We start from the raw sequence: 9,144 nt of genomic DNA on the forward strand, positions 1-9,144 counted from the left end.
ATTTAAATCACTCATTCATGCATTTAAATATTAAAATGCTGCTTGAATTAGTTTGATTTTTTTTCTGAAGAATCACTTTATGGTCAGAATGTGAGACTCAATTTGACAGTCAAATTACATAAATATCATTTGGTGGTTTGCAAAGTGAAGTTTAAATTCTCTTCCTTTTTCCTCTAGTAAATAGAAGCATATTTATCATGATTTCGCTTATTTGCTTAGTCCTCTTTGGGACTTCAGTTCAGTTCAGTTCAGTTGCTCAGTCATGTCTGACTCTTTGTGATCCCATGAATTGGAAAACACCAGGCTTCCCTGTCCATCACCAACTCCTGGAGTTCACTTAAACTCACGTCCATTGAGTTGGTGATGCCGTCCAGCCATCTCATCCTCTGTCGTCCCCTTTTCCTCCTGCCCCCAATCCCTCCCAGCATCAGAGTCTTTTCTAATGAGTCAACTCTTCGCATGAGGTGGCCAAAGTACTGGAGTTTCAGCTTTAGCATTAGTCCTTCCAAAGAACACCCAGGACTGATCTCCTTCAGAATGGACTGGTTGGATCTCCTTGCAGTCCAAGGGACTCTCAAGAGTCTTCTTCAACACCACAGTTCAAAAGCATCAATTCTTTGGCGCTCAGCTTTCTTCACAGTCCAACTCTCACATCCATATATGACCACTGGAAAAACCATAGCCTTGACTAGATGGACCTTTGTTGGCAAAGTAATGTGTCTGCTTTGGAATATACTATCTAGGTTGGTCATAACTTTCCTTCCAAGGAGTAAGCGTCTTTTAATTTCATGGCTGCAGTCACCATCTGCAGTGATTTTGGAGCCCCCCAAAATACAGTCTGATACTGTTTCCACTGTTTCCCCATCTATTTCCCATGAAGTGATTTATGCCAGCTCTAAATAGAAAGTGAAAGTCACTCAGTCGTGTCTGACTCTTTGTGACCCCATGGAATAGTCTATGGAGTTCTCCAGCCAGACTACTGGAGTGGGTAATCTTCCCAACCCAGGGATCAAACCCAGATCTCCCACACTACAGACAGATTCTTTACCAGCTGAGCCACCAGGGAAGCCCTTCTAAAATAGAGGAGTACATCTAGTAGGATGGCCTGTTGTATTTTTTTGAATTGTATTACATACATTATAATGTAAAACAGAGCTGTTCATTAGAACTTTCTTTAATGAAAGTTCTTTGGAAGGACTCTAATTTGCACTGTCTATTATGGTCATCTATTGAGCACTTAAAAGTTGGTTAGTATTCTAGAGAAACTGAATCTTCAAAAATTTATTTAATTTTAATTAATTTAAAGATCCATATGAGGCTGACTACTGCTAAATATGTTTTAGAAAACTTTCTCATACTCAGGCATACTTACACTATTTTATTTTAATGTAATACTTTTATCAAAAATCTTTCTAATAAAGAATTGTTTTGTTTCTTTTTTAGCTTGTTTTTGGAAATATTGTGTCTAAAGTTTTTGCTCTGGATGCAAAAAAGGATAAGAACATTAGAAAAAGTTATATAACTCCCCACTCTACTATTTAAAGATCAAACCTATTTCAAGCATAAAAAAATAGTGGCAAAGTTTATACAGCTTGTTACATGCTTAAAGTTTATGTTGTGAATCGTAGTGACAAATTAGTTGCACTTGAATGGCATGGACTATAAGAATAACTCTGTAGAGCTAAAGTTGAGAGTGCTGTATCTATTGTATGCTTTCCATAAATTCATTGTCTACATATCATTTTGTTCAGTGATGACTAAGCTGTTGAGCTATATCAATTAAAAATTTTAAAAATTGCTTTGGAAAATTAAATTATATTGTCTGAATCTATGGGGAAAATATGTATCTTTGTTCTTTCTCTTTTTTTTGTGATTCTTCTGGCTACTATCTCTTTTCTGTTCATTAGGATAATTGTCAGTAAGACTCCTACTACCAAACGAATGCATTACTAGGGAGCAGAAGTCTTGTTTATCGGACTCTAGGAAAAAGTAGCACTAGGTGTTTGAGAAAGAGATATTAAGAAAATTTTCTTACATAACAGTTTGCCTTTGGGCCCCATAATTCTTATCTCTGCCTTCACCACAGTATCAGAAATTGAGACTTTTAGCATGTCTGTGAGAGACTAGATTCAGTGTACTAAAAACATCAGACAAATCATAAAAACTCTTTGAGGTTTTTTCTTTTTTCATTAATTTCTTTCTCACATCTTCGCATTAAACTGCTCTTACTTATGTCTGAACAAACTTATTTAATCAATTCAAGGCTGGGAATCCAACTTAACTTTTATTTGCCACCTGTGGTGACACGGAAACATTGTCTTTTTTTTTTTTTTTTCTAATGTGAAAGACAGTTAATTTTTTAATTTCTTCTTTTTAAATTCTTAATTAGAGGATGATCACTTTACAATATCATGATGCTTTTTGCCATACATCAACATGAATTGGCCACAGGTATGTATATGTCCCCTCCCTCTTGAACCCCCTTACATCTCCCTCCCCAGCCCACCCCTCTAGGTTGTCACAGAGCACTGGACGTGGGTTCCCTGTGTCAGACAGCAAACTTCCACTGGTGGTCTGTTCTACAGATGGTAATGCATTTGTTTCAATGCAATTCTCACAAATCACCCCACCCTCTCCTTCTTCCACTGTGTCCAAAAATCTGTTCTTTATGTCTGATGGTACCTTTAAATTGTCAAAGGAGGTTTGTAATTAAAAAATATCAATGGTAGACTATCAATGGGCATTCCCTTATATCACAGTACAGGGGAAATGTAATTTATCTACATATGCTAATTGTGTGGGTCTTAACAATAAAACTATCTCATGACCTAGAATGAGCGATATTAAGTGAAAAACAATTAAAAAATTCATAAACAGAACAAGTTGAGTAATATACCTGTAGTGCTTTAAATAAACTTGTTAGGAGCCACTTGAATGTACATAAATATACAGTTGCTTAATAATGCCTGAATGTTTCTCCCATATTTACATCTGCTGTGAACACAAGCATGATATTATTGTAAACAAAGAAAAAATGCCTGTTTTCATCATCTCATGTTTATTAACTTTGGTGCAGTTGAATGATATTTAAGCATTTTTAAACTTTATGAGTAATGTTATTAAAAAAGTTTGATACTTTTTCTTTTTAGAGAAAGTCATTAATAGTTTTTCTTATAATTTGTTATTTTTAAAAATTTGCCTTAAGAAGTTTAATTCTGTAAAGTAAAGGTAGAATTCCCTAGATATTTTTTGTTTTTGTGGTCAGCAATTAACATCCCCCATGAAAAATTAGTTATGTAATCAACACCAATATTCAGAAATCCCTATTCACTTCTACATGAAGCTTCACACAGAACAAAGAGGAAGAAAAGATAATCTATTTCCTTGAAACTAGATGAAAAGTCCCTTCAAGCTGGTGACTTTCAATGACATATAGCTGGATTTAGTAATACACAATACATTATACAAATTGATGAGATGACATCATATTCTTAAGAGAAATTATGACTTAATTTCCTGATATGTTAAACAAATATCTTATTTTAAACTAGAATACTGCTCACGATTGTTCTACTCTATATAAAGTAGCTGCAGAAATTAAAATATGAAATCAAATAGTTACAAATAGAGAAAACATCTTTCTTTTTTTCTTCATGTACGTCTGGTGTATATGCTATGAGACAAATGCATTACACATTAGAACAAAGTGTAAATCAATATATTGTGTCTTCTTACTTTACTTAAAATGGAAGCCCATAAGCATAATTGTGAATTTAAAAATTAAAGAAGATAGGAAATCAATTTGTTTAATCCAACTTTAAATCTTTGCCATGAGAAATTTTTAGGGACGCTAGGTTTTAATACCTTTCGTCAAAGCGTGAAGCAGCAGCACCCAGTTGGATTGGAATAGAGTGGAGTGTTAATCACTCAGTCATGTCCAACTCTTTGTGACCCCATGGACTGTAGCCTGTCAGTCTCCTCTGTCCATGGAATTCTCCAGGCAAGAATACTGGAGTGGGTAGCCATTCCCTTCTCCAGGAGATCTTCCTGACCCAGGGATTGAACCCAGGTCTTCTGCATTGCAGGCAGAGTCTGACAAATATCCAAATGAAAGAAAAATGAAAGAGTTGCTAAGGAATAGGATACATTTTTATAAATCATCACAAAGTTGGGCAAGATAAATTACAACTTAAATAATTTTTTACAATAGTAAGTCCTGCAGGATCTTTGTCTGTGTACCACTGCTAAATTTCTAGTGTAAGAGTATGAACAGAAATCAAAGAATCTGTGAGCTTTCTCAAAATTTACTCTTCTTTGCTAAGGTTCCTCCATTACAATTCAAAGAATAATTAACTTTCAGTTTTTTTTTCCTAAATTAAATGTAAAGATTTTCAGCAGTTAGAAAATTTCTCCCCTAAAGAAACTACATACAAAATCACTTTGTGTACAATGCTAACTATATATGCTCATTTCTATGTTTGAGTTTATTTTATTCTTTGGATGGTATGTTGATTTATTTTTAGTTAAGATCAACAACTACTCACTTCTCTCCTCTTCTTCCAGTGTAACTGAACCTTCTCATTACACTCTTCCTTTTTAGCTAAAATAAACCTTTCTCTACTGGTCAAATTTTTTTTTTTTTTTCCTCACATATCAGGTCTGCTTGACAGTGATTACTAGAGTTTAAAGAAGTGTTAGAGGCTTTTTAAACTTCTGCTAATTTATGCTAAATCTCTTGTTCAAGTGATAAATTCTCTGTATGTTTTTAAAGCATATACAATGTGCAATGGATTTATGCACTTAAATTACAGCAACAGTGCAGTTTTTGCTGAGGACGGCTTTCCAGAATACCAAACCTTGTGCTTTCACAGGAGAATTAAAAATAATTTGAATCATTTTAAAGAAATCATTCTCAAATATATTATACTCTTCAATGCTTTATTAAACACAATATATGAAACAGATTAAATGGATTCATAGATGGGTGGTTAACATTAAGAAGACTGCTTATTGTAATGTGCTAAAATGTACTGTGCTTCAATTAGGTGAATTGAACTGGCCCCAAGAGCTCTGGTGGTTTCCTATTTGACTTCCCCCACAATTTCATCTAGTATTTCTGTAAATAGCTCTCCTAATCAGCCACCACTACTCTTAATTAACTGTAAGTTATAACTTAGAGAAATGGAAAGTTGTTAGGGGACGCAAGATAGCCAAACTCAGCAAATGAATAATATTCTTCGATTCCTGATTCTAAGTCAGTGTGTTCTGACCTGCAGTGTTTCTCAATTTATTGGGAGAATAAATTTTATGGGCTTAATTACTGCTGTTTTTTTCTTGCTCAGAGAGTTTTTCTCTCATATCTGGAACTGGGATTTGTGTTTTATTTGGTTGAACCGAACTGACATTTGAATGTAAAAGAAGCCTAATTTCATAATCATTACCCAAGAGGCTCACAGACAAAAGATAAGAGAGGAGTAAAAGTCTTCAAGAGAAAATACACAGCATCGTCTTTCCTTGTTCCCCAGTGATGATCGAATGGATTGTACCTAAATTCTACTGAAATAAATCAGTCAGTCTTTAGTTATTATCCCTCAATTTCATATATGTAAACCGTAAAGGCACACAGAAACTATTTCACTGTATTGTGTTCCTTAGAAAAGTAATGTTTGGGGTATAGTAACCATTCATGAATACCTATAATATATATTTTAAAAATATCCATGCATTGAAATTATCTGCACAATTTAATTGAAGTTATAACAATACTGTGATGTGATGAACAGAAGTTCAAGCTCTGGAAAGGATGACAGAAGTTTCCTTAGAAGTTTAATCATTAAGGTGTGTGAAGAACTTCACCAGAATATCTTCCATGTTTCTGTGACATTTCACCCAAGGAAGTTGTGTCTGCAAAAATGAAAGTTGAAAATGTTACAGCTAATGAGACCTCTGCATAAGGGGAAATCCATCAACTTGAATTGAGAAGAGCTAAAACTTTAATTACATGAGGTTTCATTATAGCTTTTTTAAAATTGCCATGTCTTTTATTGCAGAGACAATAATGCAAAATGATAATTTCAGATAAAAATTTATTAAAAAGTGTATTTTAAATATAACAAGTAGGTGCTTATGCTGAAACCACACCTCCTTTCTTCTCCTACCTTTATTTCCTTTGAGTTTCCAATCTTAGGTCAAAGGATGTTGCCATTACAAGGGAAAGATAAATAAAATTTGATTACTACTTTCTGTTTGTTGTTAACATGTTGATAATTGTATATTTTGCTCTTTTTAAAGGATCCAAATATATGCTGGTATTTAAACATAATATTTCTGTTATTTGAGAGGTATGTTGCTTATATGAATGACAGTGTATCAATATTGTTCTAAAATAGAAATTGTCGGTATAATGCAACAACATGTGTTTTACATTTTTAAAAGTCTTAAGGTACTGTGGCAGCAAGGGGTAGCACAATTAATGATCATATTTACCACATTTCATTAAGTTGGTATCCTGTTTCAACAGCAGAGTCCTAGGGCTTTGCTAACTGCAGCTAGAGAAGCTACAATGCCTTACCACTCTGAATTTGAGTTGCTTAGAACTGAAACCTATTAAAAACTCAAAACTTTGGTCCAATATATTAACAATTTGAGGAGGACACTGTGTAAAAAGCAGATTAGCATCCTTTCCAAAATGTGTATCAGGAAGAGACAAACATTTGTTCTGGAAACTATGTAACACACAGCAGCTGTACCTAGACTTGACCTCAAACCAAGAAAAACTTCCATGTTAGTACCAGTTTCATTATTAGTGTGATGACTTACAGTGAAACCCAGAAGGTGAAAACCCACAAATAAAACTGCCCCAAAAGAGTGTATATCAGCTCCCACAGAAGTGAAACAAAGATTTTCATAAAGTCTGAGATACTATTTCTGTTTGTTTAAGAGATGGATAATCAGTGAAGTCAGCAATAACAATTTAGCACACAGATCTTATGGACTATGAAGAGAATGTTGGCTTATAAGTCCAGAGGCTGGGACCTGGAGCTTACTTTGTCTAAAAGTGTGTAAAATTTTGGGCAAATCAGATTCCTCTCAAAACCTGTGTTCTCATTCATTTACAAAAATGATTTAGGTTGAAGGAGACTTTATATTCTTGAATCTCAAATGATTTCATTGCATTATTATGTGAAAATTATTTAATTATTCATGTTATCTATTAAATGATTCACGTTACATCTCCTGTTTAATTCAAAGGAATATTATGACAATAAGAAATAACACAGCAAAAATAATTTTGAAAAGTTAAATGGAAATTAAAAACATATTTTGATAGCCTTTATTATTCTTAGAATATAAAAACATGAAACTTTACACGAGGAAGTCAAAAAATGTCTGAGAAATCTTGGTGATAGTGGCAGGAAGTAAAGAATAGAAACTATGGTTGAGCAGGTGAACCCACAATGATTAAAGAAAGGGAAAGAGAAAAATGTATGATATTAAACTCTTTTCTCAACATATTTTTACGATGTTACTATCTTTAGGTTTTAATAATAAGGACAGTTTTGGGGATCTTCCCTAACCAGGGATTGAACCTCGGTCTCCTTCATTGCAGGCAGATAATTTACCAACTAGGGAACCCTTTGATGCTCTATAAAATCTATTAAGTAAAGGACATAATATATTAATTTGGATTTCACATAGCAATGATTCAGGAAACATTAATTCAACTCCCTTTTCATAGTTTAATAACTCTCTGGAGTTTTTATGGTCTAAAACATATGTAAAATTTATAGGAAAAATGAACTTCGTATATGATTTTTATGTCATACATGTGTTGTGGTTAAATTCAGAAATATTAAAATGGGTGATAACCCAGAGTTGCAAAGGTGATGGGATATATGTGGAAACCAACTGAATTTAATTATTTTAATCTCAGTGTCATAACGTTCTCAATACATCAGGAAACTGCAAGGTTGTGGCCCCAATTTCTAGGAGTTACTTAACTTTTAATAGCAATTAGTTCCTACTCAAATATAATGTGTTGATTTTTTAACATCCCTGAAGAGTAACCACTCTTAGTATATCTCTAGAAATAAAAGAAATTCAACTTGAGTTTTGAAGATGGTGCTGCTCAAAAGGCAGTGTCATTGGTTATTTTCAGTAAGTCCTCCTATAGTTATGGACATTCAGTAACCTTGCCACTTCACTGACCAATGATTCCATAGAGGGAAAAATTATTTTAATTGCCATTTTGTGAATGAGATAGTTGAGGTAAAATACTGATTTTTCATTGTGGTTGAGAGTATTTGATGAGGAGGCAAAACAGCATGACAAATTAAGAGGGTCAAGGCTAATGTGGTGCTTCTGGGCCTCTTCATCATTGGTCTGAGGATTATTTTGAGAAAAGCAAAAAGCAGAGCTTTCTCTCTGTAGTCTGAAATTGTCAAAACCATTCTGAGCTGTCTTAATATGTTTGGGAGAAAGGATGCACCCTCTCTGTAAGCCTTATTGGGAGTGCCTAGATTGTGTGTCCAAAAAATATTTACCATTTAAAACATATAATATGTATAATTAAATACATTTAAAATATAAGCGAATGACTTAAGCTTTCTGGAATTGAATTCTACTTGTATCATTGAGTTAATTAATATAAGCTTTCCACTTACTTGTACAATAATAATAATAATTATTGAGTACTTAGTTATGTCTGGCACAATTCTAGGTGCTTCAGTTCAGTTCAGTTCAGTCGCTGTCGTGTCTGACTCTTTGCAACCCCATGAATCACAGCACGCCAGGCCTCGCTGTCCATCACCGACTCCCGGCATTCACTCAGATTCACGTCCATCGAGTCAGTGATGCCATCCAGCCATCTTAGTGTATACCAATTCATTTATCCTTAGGACAATGCAATCTGGTTGAAATTATTATTATCCTCATTTTATGAAGGAGGATTTCAGAATTTAAGCAAGTTGCCACAGCTAATAGATAGATGATCCAGGATATGACCCACAAAACCGGACCTGTCCACCTGGTATTTTACCCCTTATACTGTACTACTTTTCAAGATATTGGAGTAGTAATAGTACTTACTTTATGGAACATGATGAGTAAATAAAACTAAGTATAGGGCTCAGCATAGAGTTAATT

Source organism: Capricornis sumatraensis, chromosome 1 (genome assembly GCF_032405125.1).
Source record: "Capricornis sumatraensis isolate serow.1 chromosome 1, serow.2, whole genome shotgun sequence".
Lineage (NCBI taxonomy): Eukaryota > Metazoa > Chordata > Mammalia > Artiodactyla > Bovidae > Capricornis > Capricornis sumatraensis.